Source organism: Rana temporaria, chromosome 3 (assembly GCF_905171775.1).
Source record: "Rana temporaria chromosome 3, aRanTem1.1, whole genome shotgun sequence".
Classification (NCBI taxonomy): Eukaryota; Metazoa; Chordata; class Amphibia; order Anura; family Ranidae; genus Rana; species Rana temporaria.
In genome coordinates, this window is record NC_053491.1 from 18,511,018 (window position 1) to 18,529,107 (window position 18,090).

The window sequence follows — 18,090 nt, forward strand, 5'->3', positions numbered from 1 at the left end:
GAGGGTCGGTGAGTGGATCACAGTGGATTACTGAATGAGGCATGCCAGGGGAGCTGGGTCCGATGACAGAGGAGAGACTGTGGGGAAAGTGTCAAATCCATGTGGCCTGAGGGCGCAGGATTTGCAAACCGGACTAACTGGAAACAGTAGTCCACCAATCTACACATGCTACTAAATTTCTAGGCCGCCGGGGAGAGGTACTGCAGACCTGTACTGGGGAACAGCTTTCAGCAGATTTTTAACCACTTAAGGACCCCTTCACGCCGATATACGTCGGCAGAATGGCACGGCTGGGCACATCAACGTATATGTACGTTGCCCTTTAAGCCCAGCCGTGGGGTCGTGGGCGCGCTCCCGCGACCCGGTCCGAAGCTCCGTGACCGCAGGACCCGATGACCCGATCGCCGCTGGAGTCCCGCTATCGGTCCTCGGAGCTGAAGAACGGGGAGAGCCGTCTGTAAACACAGCTTCCCCGTTGTTCACTGTGGCGGCATCATCGATCGTGTGTTCCCTTTTATAGGGGGACACAATCGATGACGTCACACCTACAGCCACACCCCCCTACAGTTGTAAACACATATTAGGTCACACATAACCCCTTCAGCGCCCCCTGTGGTTAACTCCCAAACTGCAACTGTCATTTTCATAGTAAACAATGCATTTTAAATGCATTTTTTTCTGTGAAAATGGTACCAAAAATGTGTCAAAATTGACCAAAGTGTCCGCCATAATGTCGCAGTCACGAAAAAAAATAGCTGATCGCCGCCATTAGTAGTAAAACTTTTTTTTTATAAAAATGCAATAAAACTATCCCCTATTTTGTAAACGCTATAAATTTTGCGCAAACCAAACGATAAACGCTTATTGCGATTTTTTTTATCAAAAATAGGAAGAATACGTATCTGAATACTGAGGATTTTTTTTTTTTTTTTTTATATATTTTTGGGGGATATTTATTATAGCAAAAAGTAAAAAACACTGCATTTTTTTCAAAATTGTCACTCTATTTTTGTTTATAGCGCAAAAAATAAAAACCGCAGAGGTGATCAAATACCACCAAAAGAAAGCTCTATTTGTGGGGAAAAAAGGACGCCAATTTTGTTTGGGAGCCACGTGGCACGACCGCGCAATTGTCTGTTAAAGCAACGCAGTGCCGAATCGCAAAACCTGGCCGGGTCCTTTAGCTGCATTTTGGTCCGGGGCTTAAGTGGTTAAAGGAGTCTGTGACTGAAAAAAATAAAAAAAATAAATAAAGTTTAGGAATCTCCATTTTAAAGTGGAGGTTCACCCTAAAAACGAATTTTTAACATTAGAGCCAGCATAGTAAGGGAATATACTTTCGGCAGTTGTTTTTTTTTTTTCTCCGTACTTACCTTTATATTCTGATTTGGTCCAGGGCTTCCGTGTTCTGATGACTCTGTGACTGGGCGTTCCTATCCCTGACTCAGGGTTCCGATGACTGTGGGACTGGGTGTTCCTATCCTTCCGTTCGATGATTGACGGCTTGTGAAACAGGTGACCTGACGCACAACGCGCGTCACCAGATTTCCGGAAATAGTCGAGCTGCGATCGGCACTATACGGCGTCTGCGCCCGCCTTGTAGAGCTGACTGCGCAGGCGCCGTATAGTGCCGACTTGCAGCTCGGCTATTGCCCGACATCTGGTCATACGCGTTGTGCGACAGGTCACCTGTTTCACAAGCCGTCAATCATCGAACAGAAGGATAGGAACGCCCAGTCCTGCAGTCATCGGAACCCGGAAGCCCTGGACAAAAACAGAATATAAAAAAGGTATGTATGGAGAAAAAAAAAACACCGAAAGTAAATGCCCTTACTACGTGGCTCTGCTAGATATAATATTAACATTTTTTTTTTTGGGTGAACCCCCGCTTTAAATAAATGTAGAACATTTATAAAATATTAATTCCCCAAAATGTCATATGTAATCGTGCAAGCTGAACGAAATGGCACTGTATTATTTCCAAAGAGAGAAATGTCTATATCCTCAGCTCCATCTAGTGGCTAAAATGTAGTATAGCTTTTTGAAAAGCTGTAGCCGCTGATTGATGTTTTCTGATGATGGGGGAGTCTCACTACCAGAATATAATGACACAGAGAGAAGGATTCCTTCATTGCACTTGTGTGGGTGGGGGAGTCAGTTCTGTTATTTTATTTTTTTTGTTGGTGTTCAGCCGTCTTTAGATCTATCATCAGCTTAGCAGTGCCGGGCCCGCCTGAGTTGATGCTATTTGAATGAATTGTTTAGGTTTGTCCTCATGTTACATATTTTTGTTAAAGGAGTTGTAAAGGAAAAAAAAATTTCACCTTAATGCAATCTATGCATTAAGGTGAAAAAAACATCTGATGATTCCGCCCCCCGATCCCCCGTTTTACTTACCTGACCCGTCGAAAGTCCCGCGCTCGGTCCCGAGATCCTCTTCGCCGCTCAGCCTGGCCGCTGATTGGCTAGAGCGGATGGATTGAGAGCAGCACAGCCATTGGCTGGCGCTGCTGTCAATCACATACAGTGACGAGGCGCGCTGAGTGATACAGTGAGCGGCTATGGCCGCTCGATGTATCACGGGAGTGCGCCCGCAAGGACTCATCACCATGTGAGCTCTCACGCATGAATGTGGTGAGTTCTAGCGGGGAGGACCAGAGACAGCCGCTGAGGGACCCCAGAAGACGTGGATCTGGGCCACTCTGTGCAAAACGAACTGCACAGTGGAGGCAAGTATAACATGTTTGTTATTTTAAAGAATATTTTTTTTTTTCCCCTTTACTAACCCTTTAAAATCTAAAAGGAGATAGTGCAGACATTGCATAGTGTTTGGACAGCTTTGGATAGATACATTGCTATAGGTGAGGAACTCTCCAGGATTGGTGCACTAGACTACTACAGTGTTGCCAACCACCAGTATTTTTACTGGCAGCCAGTATAAAAAAACAGGCAATTTTCTCCTGCCAGTAAAAGGTTGCCAGTAAAAAATATGGCTGTGACACTTGGCTTGGTCCGGAGCCGACTGGGACCATCCAAGTGCTTGTTACAGTGTGATCGGGCAGCTCTGGCGGAGGTGCCTGAGCATGTTGTGTGATGTCATGGTGCAACAGAGCCAAGCAGAGTGGCCAGAGCCTCGTGTGTGGGCCTGCAGGATGGGAGCAAGGCACCTGGGACTGGGGCCGTCAGTGCTGTTTAGACTAGAGTGGACTGGAGGGACCATGTGGCTTGGAGAGAGACTGTCACTGTGACTCAAGAGGGGCCGTGTTGTGCCAGTGAGGTCTCAACATCATCTATGCTGCTGCACACTGCTGTCAGAGTCAATTTCATGTGTGTGCCGCCCATTCTAATTTCACGCCCTCCTGAGGCAGGTTTCTGAGCTACTTACTATATTAAAAATAAAATAAGAAATATGTGTTTTGCCTTATTATCTACCTTAAATCACATTGCCAATTGCACATTATATTTGTTTGTAGCCTAAATACTCTGATTTGCACTTAACACCATCATTTTGTAACTTTTGGAAATGTCAGTAAAAACGTGGCTGTGCCAGTAAGTTTTGGGTGTTGTGGCAGTGAATTTCAATCTAGTACAGTGGTCCCCAACCTTTTTGGCACCGGGGACCGGCTGCATGGAAGAAAATTGTGCCAAGGCCCGGCGAGGGGGGGGGGGGGGGGATGTATGCACATACGGGGGGGGTAAGCGATTTTTTGCGGGCAATAGCTGGTGTTCTGCTGTTGGCGCTTCAATCATCACAGCACCATGGTTGGTATGGTGTCAGAATGATTGAAGCACATTATTTCTTATAGTACATTGTGATATAAATGAAATAGTTCAACTCACCATAATGCAGAATCAGTGGGAGCCATGAGAGTGTCACTTGCCATGTCACCTGCCACCAGATGCAGCTTGTCACTTTACACGTCCCCTGCCACCAGATGAGAAATGTCACGTGCCACGTCACCTGCCTGTGCCACCAGATGAGGAATGCCACTTGCCACGTCCACTGCCTGCCACCAGATGAGGAATGCCACTTGCCACGTCACCTGCCAGTGCCACCAGATGAGGAATGCCACTTGCCACGTCACCTGCCAGTGCCACCAGATGAGGAATGCCACATCACCTGCCTGTGCCATCAGATGAGGAATGCCACTTGCCACGTCCACTGCCTGCCACCAGATGAGGAATGGCACTTGCCACATCACCTGCCAGTGCCACCAGATGAGGAATGCCACGTCACCTGCCTGTGCCACCAGATGAGGAATGCCACGTCACCTGCCTGTGCCACCAGATGAGGAATGCCACTTTCCACGTCACCTGCCAGTGCCACCAGATGAGGAATGTTACGTCACCTGCCTGTGCCACCAGATGAGGAATGTCACGTCACCTGCCTGTGCCACCAGATGAGGAATGCCACTTGCCACATCACCTTTCAAGGCCACCAGATGAGAAATGCCACTTGTCATGTCACCTGCCAAGGCCACCAGATGAGGAATGCCACTTGCCTCATAACCTGCCAGTGCCACTAGATAAGGAATGTCACTTGCCACATCACCTGCCAGTGCCACCAGGTGTGGATTGTCACTGCATTTGTGGCACGGTAGTGGGCCACAGCCTGGGGGTTGACGACCCCTGATCTAGTAGGTTGGCAACACTGGCTCCAGGTCAGTGGGAATAGGGGGAGGGGGTAGGTGAGGAGGGTGGTCCTGTGTGAGTTCACCTTACAGATCAGATATTCCTGTAAAGTTGAATTTGGGTAAAGAGCTGGATGTTAGTGTGAATCCTAACCACTAACTCTAACAATAAAATAATAAACACCAGGCTAGGATTAATACTAGGGCTAGTGGTTAGGTGATAGAGTAATGGTCCGTACACCCGATCCGAATATCGTACGAAAACTGTCGTCCGAGGAAGAATTGTACGATAATCGGATCGTTAGTACAGGGCTTTCGAGAGCCAATCACGACAATTCAAAGTTTTTCTTGTACGGTACCAGATCGTACTATTCGTTTAGTCAGTACAGTTGCCATCCAAGAATACAATAGAAATACACCACAACATGTGATTGACATCGCTTTCGATTTTTTTTTTCTGTCGTACGAGAATTTTCAGGGCTTTAGTAACCTCTTCGATTTCTACTTGCGACTATTAAGCGAATAAAGTCGGATGATCGGTCATCCGATTTTCGGATCGCGTGTAGAGGTTAGGGTTAACTGGACCGTTTATGGCTTCATTCCAGTCTGTGGCTAGGCGCCAGAGGTGGTGCATCGTGGATCGGTCTCCCGGTAAGAGCGGCGGAGGCGGCGGGAGGTCCCCTCCCACTCCTCCGGTATAAGGCACAATAAAGGGGAGTTTGATTCCACTGGCGCCACCCTTCTGAGCATGTGCGAGTTTCTAAGCATACACACGAACGTGTTTCTCATCGAAAACCAGCCCGACGAGGAAATTGAGACTCCCAACGAGGAAAAAGAGAACTTATTTTTTCTCATCGAGTTCCACGACAGTTTTCTCGGTGAAAAACATACACACGACCGTTTTCCTCCGCAAAAAGGGTCTGCACCAAGTTTCTTGATGGATTCTGTCGAGGAAAACGGTCGTGTGTACAAGGCCTCAGTTTTGGCCGATACTCATTCTACATATTTTTGATTTAAAAAAAAAAAAATCGCAATAAGCGCATATTTGCGCAAAAGTTATAGTGTCTACAAAATAGGGGATAGTTTTATGGTATTTTTATTAATATTTTTTTTTTTACTAGTAATGGCGACGATCAACGATTTTTATCGTGACTGCGTCATTATGGCGGACACATCGGACACTTTTGATGCCATTTTGGGACCATTGTCAATAATACAGGGATCAGTGATATAAAAATGCACCGATTACTGTATAAATGTGACTGGCAGTGAAGATGTTAACCAGTAGGGGGGCACTGAAGGGGTTAAGTGTGTCCTAGGGAATGATTCTAACTGTCAGGGGGATGAGCCACATGTGACACAACACTGATAACATGGAGCTGTGATCAGTGTCCTGTCACTAGGCAGAACAGGGAAATGCTTGTTTACATCAGCATTTCCCAGTTCTTTCTCTCCGTGAGGCGATCGCCGGACTCCTGGCAGACATTGAGTCCGCAGGACCCACGGTCACACTCACGGAGCTCGCGACGGGTGTGTGAGCGTGCCCAAAATGACGTGTCTTAAAATATATACCGTCTCTGGCCAAGTAATCCCTCTTGTGCGTGCCCATATGATCTCTATAACCTGAGATCCAGCAAATCTGGTAAGCGGCGCTGTTTGTTTGCTGTTGTTGATGAACTGAACATTTGATTACTCTTCTGAAAAGCCCTGTCCTCGTTTATCTGCACTTGTCAAAGCATTTTATGGACCAATGTGCATATTATATTATAATTAGTGGTGCACCGAAATGGAAATTTCAGAACCGAAACAAAGCCGAAATAAAAAAAAAATATCAGGCCGAAACCGAAAATTACTTTTTTTTTGGTGATTTTTTTATTTTCTTTTTTACTATTTTTTTTTTACAGTGATATTTTTTTTTTTTTAGGGAATTTTCAGTGTGTTTTTTTTATTATTTTTTTTACATTTTATTTTTTATTATTATTATTTACATTTTATTTTTTAAATTATTTATTGCAATTTTTTTTTCTTTTTTTTAATCAGCCCTGTTGGGGGGGCTTTGATGAGATATCAGGGGTCTTAACAGACCTCTGACATCTCCCCTCTGAGACAGGGAAAGGGACTAGGGACACAGATTCCCCAATCCCTTTCTCTGCAGCTGCGCTGAAAATGAATGGAGAGAAGACAGCGGCTTCTCTTCATTCATAAACTGAAACATTGTAAACACAGTTTACGATGTTTCAGTTATGTGAATGGACAGTCAGTCATCACTGACTCTGTCCATTCGGAACAGTAAGGAGCCGGATTTACCCGCTCCTACTCCGCTCTCCATCCTGACAGTTCCAGGGGGTGGAGGAGGAGCACGGAAGGAGAGAGAAACATGGCGGGGGACACGGAGGGATACACGGAGGGAGAGAGAAACACGGGGGGGGACACGGAGGGAGAGAGAAACACCGGGGGGACACTGAGGGAGAGAGAAACACGGCGGGGAACATGGAGGGATACACGGAGGGAGAGAGAAACACGGCGGGGAACACAGAGGGATACACGGAGGGAGAGAGAAACACGGCGGGGGACACGGGGGAGAAAGAAAAACCGAGGGGGACAAGGAGGGAGAGAGGCTGCAGCAAAACGGAGGGGGGCTGGAGGAGGACACGGGACAGTCAGCGGTGATCGTGTGAGCAGTCATTATCGGCAATTTTTAAGCTGTTTCGGCATGTCCCCAAAACAGCTGTTTTCGGCCGATATGTATCGGCCACCGATATATCGGTGCATCCCTAATTATAATATAATATATATTATACATACATAATTATTTGATCATTATGCACTTTTTATATGTTGGATCCTGTAGAACTCTTCTCTGCAAGGCGTCCGGTCCTCTTCCTGGTGCTAAATATTGAGCTTCTAGTCTTTGGGCTGAACTGCATTCAAGATGGTCCAATGGGGACATCGCATCCTTCTCCTCTGAGAAAAGTCCATGCATTTCTTACACATGGGAGAGATTCCTGTCATTCATTCAAGTGTAAGCAGCTGCAGTTAGCTAGTTTGCCACTGGGTGGCTCTGTCCCAAAATAGTGTAGTAATGGGGATTTATGTAATTGGGTATTGGATCCCTTTTAGACAAAGCCTTCCTGTAGTGATGTAATGGGTGGAGTTAGGGTTCATATAAATGCCAAGAGGGGGAGGAGCCTTGTGAGCAGGGCTGGTGCAAGGATTTTTGTCACCCTGGGCGAAACGTCATTTTTTCCGCCCCCATGGCTCCAACCCTGACTCCACCCCCTTTGCCCTGCCCATGTATACCCCACCTTTTTAATGAAGCACCCATCAAATGCAGCCCATTAGCACCCACCAAATGCAGCCTACCAGTGCCCATCAATTAATGTTTGCTTACTTCCTGTCATTCAGGATTCAGGACACAGATACAGTACTCCACTGCGCCTCTGACACTATGTGCGAACGGAGCGGTGGCTGCCTGCTGATGCCGAGACTTAGGTGCTTGCAACTTAGTCTCAGCACAAAGCAAGGTTCCATAAAGACATGGATGAGCGAGTTTGGGGTGAAGGAACTTGACTGGCCCGCACAGACTCCTGACCTCAACCTGATAGGGCATAAGCAGGCAATTCAAACCAAGCTCCATCCACCCCACCATCAGATTGATCATAAAATGAAAGACGCCATGTGGTTAGGAGCCGTTTCCTGCTATCGCGTTTGTTTGCACAGTGTCTAGATATCTTAGGGCGGCTGCCTACATAGTACACAACGCTGGTTTTACCTGTACTAGTGCAAAACTTTATATTAAACAAACCTTTTGGGATTTTATACTATCTGGCGTCTCTTTCATTTTATGATCAATCTGATGGTAGTGTGGATGCAGGGCCGGACTGGCCCACCGGGATACTGGGAAAATTCTCGGTGGGCCGGCTGCCTGGGTGCTCCTGGAGGCCGCTGTGAGGGCAGCAGCACCTGAAAAAAATATGGTTGCGGCCAGGCCGACATGCAACTGCGCATGCGCCAGCACAGTTCCGAAGCTAGCCTTGCTCGGGAAAGCCCGTACACGCTCGGCTATTTTCGGAAAGGCGGGCGCATGTGCAGTGACACGATGATGCCAAGCCGTGCCACTTTTTAAATTTAAGCAGTAGCGCGCTGCTCAGTGAGGCGAGGTCTCGTCTGGTGTGTGCCTCTTCGTACGTCCTTCCTGCAGCCTCTGAACTCCTGCCCCCCCTCCGCATCCTCTGACCTCCTGCCCCCTCCTCCGCAGCCTCTGACCTCCTGCCCCCCTTCTGCAGCCTCTGACCTCCTGTCCCCCCCTCTGCAGCCTCTGACCTGTCCCCTCCCCACAGCCTCTGACCTCCTGCCCTCCGCAGCCTCTGACCTCCGCAGCCTCTGACCTCCTGTCCCCCCCTCTTCAGCCTCTGACCTCACCTGTCTCCCCCTCCTCAGCCTCTGACCTCCTGCCCCCCTTCTGCAGCCTCTGACCTCCTGCCCCCCCCCCTATGCAGCCTCTGACCTGTTCCCTCCCCACAGCCTCTGACCTCCTGCCCTCCCCCCTCCGCAGCCTCTGACCTCCTGTCCCCCCTCCTCAGCCTCTGACCTCCCCTGTCCCCCCTCCTCAGCCTCTGACCTCCTGCCCCCCTTCTGCAGCCTCTGACCTCCTGCCCCCCCTCTGCAGCCTCTGACCTGTCCCCTCCCCACAGCCTCTGACCTCCTGCCCTCCCCCCTCCGCAGCCTCTGACCTCCTGTCCCCCCTCCTCAGCCTCTGACCTCCCCTGTCCCCCCCTCCTCAGCCTCTGACCTCCCCTGTATCCCCCTCCTCAGCCACTGACCTCCCCTGTATCCCCCTCCTCAGCCACTGACCTCCCCTGTATCCCCCTCCGCAGCCTCTGACCTCCCCTGTATCCCCCTCCGCAGCCTCTGACCTCCCCTGTATCCCCCTCCGCAGCCTCTGACCTCCCCTGTACCATCCGCAGCCTCTGACCTCCCCTGTACCATCCGCAGCCTCTGACCTCCCCTGTACCATCCGCAGCCTCTGACCTCCCCTGTACCATCCGCAGCCTCTGACCTCCCCTGTACCATCCGCAGCCTCTGACCATCTCTTGTCTTATATCAGGTCTGGAGAGGAGTCGAGAGTGGAAGTGCCGCCAGGATGGGGGTCATGGGAGAAGTCAGACATGTATGGACTGTGGAGAGGAAACTATGGGATAAAACCAGAGCCACCAAGCTTGAGCCGACTGACTGAGCCCCGCACGGTTGCTCCTGAGAGGAGGTCAGTGACAGCACCGCCAGGCCAGTCTAAGGTGGGGGGGGGGGGGGGGGGGTCAATACAATATTGTAAGGGGGCACTGATCTAAAGGTTTCCCCCTTATATAAGTAAACCCCCTTACCTTAGTGTTCATTTTCTGCAGAAGGTGGTCTCTGGTCACCAGAGTCCTCCCCACATTCCCAGAGTTCCCCTTTACATCATAGTCTGCAGGATTCAACCTTACAGTGCAAGGGGGCACTCTGAAGTAAAGGTGAATGCAGTGGACTCACGAGTGCCCAACTTTTATCAGAGTTTGACCCCTTTCACACTGAGGCGCTTTGCAGGCGCTATAACCCTAAAGATAGCGCCCTGAAAGAGCCTTTCCTCACACTCCTCTACCACTCCTGCCCATTGAAATGAATGGGCACCGCAGCTATACCGCTGGCAAAGCGCATGATGGCAGTATAATAATGGGGCTGGTATGAAATTCTTTCCAGGGCTGGTTTTCATTCCCAGGCCGGCCCTGGGTGGATGGAGCTTGGTTTCAATATCCTGCTTATGCCCGGTTTGATCTGAGGACACATCTCCAGCTGATGATTCCTGCAAAGATTGTTACATCAATCCTGTGTGACTCTTCATAATAAAGGGTCCAGACTCTCTGGTAAGACTCTATATTGCCTGTGGTGACAGCACACACACACACACACACACACACACACACAAGTTTTTTGGGGATTCACCTACTTATCACGGATTTATGTGTAGCGCTTACCCCCGAAGGAGCCGCTGGATAGTTTGGGATCGGCGTATTAAGTTACCCTCTTTTAGACTAGGGGGTGACACTTGTGAGTGTAGGTACAGAGCGAGTGTCCAGACATCAATTACGTTTTAAATTCTTTATTCCAAGGCCCAACACGGCCAACATCAACATGGCACACTATAGAGAAAGGTTGATGAGCGAGGAGAGAACTTTAGTATCAGGCCCTGGATATAAAGGAGAGCAAGCCTGCTCTCGGCAATAATTTGGCTCAACTCGTCGCCACTCCAACTAGAGTGGGTAAAGTGCCCCCGGACAGGCGGTTGTCACAGGCCTGGCAGCCGAAGCGCCACTTGCAAATCACTGGGAGGAACAGACCTCTGCCACAGGCCTGACTCAAGGCCTCTGCAACAAGCTTAGAAATTTAGGATATGAAGGATTGAATGGAGCTAATCCTCCCAGTTAGTTTAAAGAAGGGTCACCAATTGATAGCTTTAGTGTACCTGTCATGCAGCGTGATGACCGGATCCCCGATGGTTCGTCTAGGCCTCCTGGGCAGCCTCTATCTCTAGGTTCTCCCCGAGCCGTTCCCCCACCGTACAGCTACCAGCTTAGGATCCTCTCAATGAAGGTCTGGGACCCAGCAAGTCGCTGGGGCCCCTCTCAATGTCAGGGTGAAGCTCCGCATGGTGCGCAACTTCGGTCAAGTAGACCACGGTGGCGGGGCCCATGGATGCGCGCACCCTGAAGGTGGATACCCCACCTGGAACTCGGGCCCCGCACAGAACAGAACAGAACATGGCGGTTGCCACAGATATACCCCCCTCCAGCATGCCCAAAGAGGGAAACACTCCTCTGATTGGCTGCTGGGGTCTGTCAGGACCCCCCTAGCGCCAACTGTCGCCCAGGGGTGGTAACGCACTCCTGGAGCGCAGACTGACCTACAGGACAGTTCTGAATTGACAACAGCCCAAATTTCAATAGATTGTGAATGGAAGTAAACCAACTCTCCCATTCCCATTAACTTTAGCGTAGTGCTCATACTGAAAGTAAGGGGGTGCTACATATGTTTTTTTACATTTGGATTTAACCACTTACTGACCGCCTGCCGTCATTATACGTAGGCTGTTTGAAGAGGAGAAACCACAAGATCACTTCTATCGGAGGCGGGAGAGGCCCCCCCTAGCGCCGCTCTCCAATGCTCTCCACCGCTTACCAGAGCCACCAGTAGCAGCTGAGACGATCAGGTCCTCTCTCCTGTTTGGCTGGCTGCCGAGTGAAGGGAAGATAGCCTCCACTCTGCCCCATAGCATTGACTGGTCAAACGTCACTTCCCCCCAATGCTCTTAAAAAATACTTTTTTTTATTTTTTTATTTATTGCATTTTATTGTAAATATGAGATCTGAGGTCTTTTTGACCCCAGATCTCATATTTAAGAGGACCTGTCATGCTTTTTTTCTATTACAAAGGATGTTTACATTGCTTGTAATAGGAATAAAAGTGACCCAAAACCTTTTTTTATTTTATTTTTTTAAAAAGGACCTTGTCAAAACAAAAAATACAAAGTAAAATGAATAAGAAAAGAAACAAAAAAAAATGTAAAGCGCCCCTTCCCATTGAGCTTGTGCGCAGAAGCGAACGCATACGTGAGCAGCGCCCGCATATGAAAATGGTGTTCAAACCACACGTGAGGTACCGCCGCGATCATTAGAGCACAAGCAATAATTCTAGCCCTTGCCCTTCTCTGAAACTCACAACTGGTAACCTGTAGACATTTTTAGAATGTCGCCTACAGAGATTTTTAAGGTTCAAAGTTTGAAAAAAAAAATAACCCAAATTGGTGTATATTATTTGGTCTTTGTGAAAGTTATAGTCCACAAGCTATGGTGCCAATCTCTGAAAATTGATCACACCTGAAGTACTGACGGTCCATCTCATTTCTTGAGACCTTAAAAGCCGGTTCACACTGGGGCGACTGGTCAGGCGACTCAGCCGCCTGGCAAGTCGCGTCCCATTCTATTGAATAGAACCGTTCTAATAGGAGCGACGCAAGTCGCTCCGACTTAGAAAAAGGTTCCTGTACGACTTTTGGGGCGACTTGCATTGACTTCTATACAGAAGTCATTTTGCAAGTCGCCTCTGAAGTCGTTTTCAGGACGCCTTGCCGAGTCGCCCCCGAAGTCGTGCCGCCCCAGTGTGAACCGGCTCTAACAAGCCAGGAAAGTACAAATACCCCCCAAATGACCCCTTTTTGCAAAGTAGACAGTCCAAGGTATTTAGTAAGAGGCGTTGTGAGTTTTTTGAACTTGTAATCTTTTCCCACAATTCTAGATTTATTTTTTATTTTTTTTCATATTAGCGGGTTATTTCTTACACACAGCATATGCATACCACGAATGACACCCCAAAATACATCCTGATGGCGATACCACATGTGTGAGACTTTTACACAGTCTAATTTCCTGACAACCTCTTGCACGTTTGAAGGCCCTGGAGCTCCAGGACAATGGAAAATCCCCAAAAATTACCCCATTTTGGAAAGAAAACGCACCAATGTATAATCTATGATGCATAATGAGTCTTTTGAACATGTCATTTTTTTTCTACAAGTTTTTGGAAAGTTTAAAAGAAAATGAAAATGCATTTTTTTTGTTTTTACACAAAGTTGTCCATTTATACAATATTTCTAACACATAGCATGTACATAAAAAATAAAAAATAAGCCCCAAATTAGATTCTGCTACTCCTCCTGAGTAAGGTGATACCACGTGTGTGAGACTTTTCCACGGCCTGGCCACATACAGAGGCCCAACATACAGGGAGCACCTTCAGGTGTTCTAGGGGCATACATTTCTCAAATCTAATTTGACTACCAAATACCAATTACACTTCTGTGAGGCACTGTAGTGGCATGGATGAGAACTGATGTGGCATGGATGAGCATTAATGGGGATGGATGAGCCGTGAATGAGGATGGCTGAGCATGGTTGAGCCATAAATGTGGATGTCTGAATTTTGCAGAGTATGGATGGGATGGCTGAGTACGGCTAGGTATTGCCAGGTATGGCTGGGTATCACAGAGTATGGCTGAGCATGGATGGATGAGTATTGCTGAGTGTGGATGGCTGAGCATGGATGGATGAGTATGGCAGAGGGATGGCTGAATATGGATGGATGGATGGATGAGCATGGATGGATGGATATGACAGAGGGATGGCTGAGCATGGATAGGTAAGTATGACAGAGGGATGGCAGAGTATAGATGGATGAGTATGACAGAGGGATGATGGAGTATGGTTGGCTGGATGAGTATGACAGAGGGATGGCTGAGAATGGATGGCTGGATGAGTATGACAGAGGGATGGCTGAGCATGGATGGATGAGTATGACAGAGGGATGGCTGAGTATGGATGGCTGGATGAGTATGACAGAGGGATGGCTGAGCATGGATGGCTGAGTATGACAGAGGGATGGCTGAGCATGAATGGCTGAGTATGACAGAGGGATGGCTGAGCATGGACAGATGAGTATGACAGAGGGATGGCTGAGCATGGATGAGTATGACAGAGGGATGGCTGAACATGGATGAGTATGACAGAGGGATGGCTGAACATGGATGAGTATGACAGAGGGATGGCTGAGGATGGATGAGTATGACAGAGGAATGGCTGAGCATGGATGGCTGAGTATAACAGAGGGATGGCTGTGCATGGATGGATGAGTATGACAGAGGAATGGCTGAGCATGGATGGATGAGTATGAGAAAGGAATGGCTGAGCATGGATGAGTATGACAGAGGGATGGCTGAGCATGGATGAGTATGACAGAGGGATGGCTAAGCATGGATGAGTATGACAGAGGGATGGCTGAACATGGATGAGTATGACAGAGGGATGGCTGAACATGGATGAGTATGACAGAGGGATGACTGAGCATGAATGGATGAGTATGACAGAGGAATGGCTGAGCATGGATGGATGAGTATGACAGAAGAATGGCTGAGCATGGATGGATGGATGAGTATGACAGAGGAATGGCTGAGCATGGATGGATGAGTATGACAGAGGAATGGCTGAGCATGGATGGATGAGTAGGACAGAGGAATGGCTGAGCATGGATGAGTATGACAGAGGAATGGCTGAGCATGAATGGATGAGTATGACAGAGAGTAGGCCGAGTATGGATGGCTGGATGAGTATGACAGAGGGACGGCTGTGCATGAATGGCTGAGTATGACAGAGGGATGTCTGAGAATGGATATGACAGAGGGATGGCTGTGCATGGATGGCTAAGCATTGATGGATGGAGGAGTATGACAGAAGGATGGCTAAGAATGGATGCGCATTAATGGCTGAGTATGACAGAGGGATGGCTGAGTATGGATGGATGTGGCTGCAATGGGCACAGAGCAGCGCTGTGGGCACTACAGATCTAGCCCACAGCACTGCTGCACCCAATCTCTCCCCTCTCCGCTAACACTGTACTGATCGGTACAGAGGGGGGAGAGAGGAACCGGACATGACGCGGGTTTGTTTACAAGTGATCACTCTGTCATTTGTGAGCGGCCATTTACCGTCAATCACATCCGATGATGCGGCGCGTCGTGGGCGGGGCAGAGTTATACAGTCGGCGGCTATGCCCACCACTGTATCATGGGAGCGCGCCCGCAAAAGCTTTCCACCATGCGAGCTCGCATGAAGGTAGAAAGCTTTTGCGAGGAGGAGCCGAGACAGCCGCGGAGGGACCCCAGAAGACAGGGTTCGGGGACACTCTGTGCAAAACGAGCTGCACAGTGGAGGTAAGTATAACATGTTTGTTATTTTAAAAAAATATATATATATTGCCTTTAGTGTTCCTTTGAGACGACTCTCATTCACTTCAATGGAATTTCTCACGTCGGGCGACACAAGTCGGGTCCCACATTGCGGTAGTGAGAACCGGCACTGATGGTGGCGATTGACATTATTTATTTTTAGGTCTTTGCACATGCTCAGTATTCTTTCTTTTATAGAACACAACATACCGTATTTATCGGCGTATACCGCGCACTTTTTTGCCCTGAAAATCAGGGTGTGCGATATACGCCGATACCCGCTTTCCCGCGCCAAGTTTGAATACTGCGCCGACATATACCGAGCGCAGTACACTCGTGTATAGTCGGGCAGTCTCGGCTCCTCTCGCGCTGACGTCCTGGACGTACAGGACGTTGACGCGAGAGTAGCCGAGCATGCCCGACTATACACGAGTGTACTGCGCTCAGTATATGTCGGCGCAGTATTCAAACTCGGGGCGGGAAACGACCGGGGAGGACGCCGGACCCGACAAAGAGTACACCCGAAACCGCAGACGGACGCCGGATCGGACGATGCCGCTGCGCAAGACACCAAAACTGTAAGTACAAAAAAATCTTTTTTCCACAGGAATTCGGGGCAACTTTAGGGGTGCGCGCTATACGCTATACCCCAATAAATACGGTAACTGAACCAGAATGTTTGCACAGAAAGTTGATCTGGAGTCATGCAAAGTGAACTTGCTGCAATTGTGCAACAATTTTGTGAAGCCTGACAAATTCAAATTGCTTGCTATCTGGGATGCGATCTGCACAGCAGCGCTGTGCGAATCGCATGCGATGTCTAAAATTGCACTAGTGGGAACCCAGCCGGAAGCTGATTGGCTCCTACGCATAGCTGCATCAGTTTTAGTAAATCTCCCCCATGGTGTCACCCACCTTACTGTACCTGGAGAAGCTTGTTCTGCTTTCTCCTTGATGCAAAGTGATTGATAATGGGGAACCTGAATATAGTAGACGGCGGTGGACTGAAGTTCTCTCTTTCAGCCCAACGGACTATATTACAAGTCATGTACTGATCATACTGTCATTGGGAAGTGATCTGGTGTCCAATGCATGTGTAGTATACTGTATCTCTTACCTGGTTCCAGGTAATGACCGCAGGTGAGTACAAATTCCCAGGTAATGTATGCAGTGACAGGGCGGACACTCTCGGCTGTAGACAAGCAGGATGCAGACAGATACGGCTCCTGATCTCACAGGTGAGAATTTTCGCTGTCAGGTGACCACTCCCTAATTCCCCAACAGTCCCACCCAGCATCTAGTGTTGTCACCAGGCTGAAAGGAGAGGAGGGCGGTGTGGGAGTGAGCAGTAATCACTGGAACAGGATCTGCCGAGTCTACAAACATTATGGGCCAGTTCACACCACATGCTTTTTTTTTCTGCATCAAAAACGCATGGAAAGTAAAAGATTTTGCAATTGTATTCTGACCTGGTGGGTGATGCCTTCCCCAACCAACCCCATAGCTCCCAACTGTTCCTGATTTGGAGGGACTGTCCCTGATTTGGAGCAATGTCCCTCTGTCCCTCATTCCTCCTCATTTGTCCCTCATATAGTTGGATATAAAATGCACTTTTTATCTTTCAAAAAGTGTTTCCCAGTGCTGAACCTTTCTTCTGATTTCTAAATTGCTGCATTTGTAAATTCCAAAAGCCAATATAAAGGAGTAGTAGTGGTAAAAAAAAAAAAAAAAAGCACTTGTGGGTTTAACCAATCTTGGCCCAGATTCAGGTAGAATTTGCCCCTTTTTTACGGAGGCACAGGGCAGCGTTTTTGCCCTGCGCCCCTGTAGCTCCGTAAATTGCGTGTGCGCTCTTTAAAATTGCCCTGCGTAAGGGCGCCTAATGTAAATGATCCTGTAGGGGGCGGGAATCATTTAAATTAGGCGCGCTCCCGTGCCGAGCGTAGAGCGCATGCTCCGTCGGGAAACTTTCCCAACGTGCATTGCGGCAAATGACGTCGCAAGGACGTCATTTGCTTCAAAGTGAACGTGAATGGCGTCCAGCGCCATTCACGAATCACTTACGCAAACGACGTGAAATTCAAATTTCACGACGCGGGAACGGCGGGTATACTTTAGCATTGGCTGCCCCTACTATTAGAAGGGGCAGCCTTACGCTAAAGACGCCGTACGGAAACTCCGTAACTTGCGTATGGAGGGACCGCGCAACATTGTGAATCGGTGTTAGTATGCAATTTGCATACTATACACTGAGCACAATGGGAGCGCCCCCTAGCGGTCATCGCAAGAATGCAGCCTAAAATCTGCGTGGCATAAGAGCCTTATGCCACGCAGATTTTAGGCTGCAGTCGGCGTTACGATGTTCCTGAATCAGGAGCATTCGTAACGCCGGAGCAAGTCAGCAATTGCGCTGCGTAACTATGGTTACACAGGCGCAATTGCTCTCTGAATCTGGGCCCTTGTTTTTTTGTACAATTCTTCTTTAAGGGGGTGTGGCAAAAGGTGTGTCCTATGCCTGCATACTTTTGCATACTTTTGCTGATAGGTGTCCCTCATTCCCATCTCAAAAAGTTGGGAGGTATGCCCAAACCCCAACTCACAGTCTAAAGCAGCGGTTCTCAACCCGGGGGTCGTTTGGCTATTTGCCGG

General features: G+C 48.6%; 1 protein-coding gene across 1 annotated transcript in view; it reads right to left on the reverse strand.

The window, feature by feature from the left end:
• Positions 1–16,646, reverse strand: part of CERS3 (ceramide synthase 3) — a 187,839-nt gene extending 171,193 nt beyond the window's left edge. The window contains exon 1 of the mRNA XM_040342326.1: positions 16,559–16,646. The gene's annotated coding sequence lies outside the window, so the exon portion shown is untranslated. The remainder of the gene's footprint in view (positions 1–16,558) is intronic.
• Positions 16,647–18,090: the final 1,444 nt, after the last annotated feature.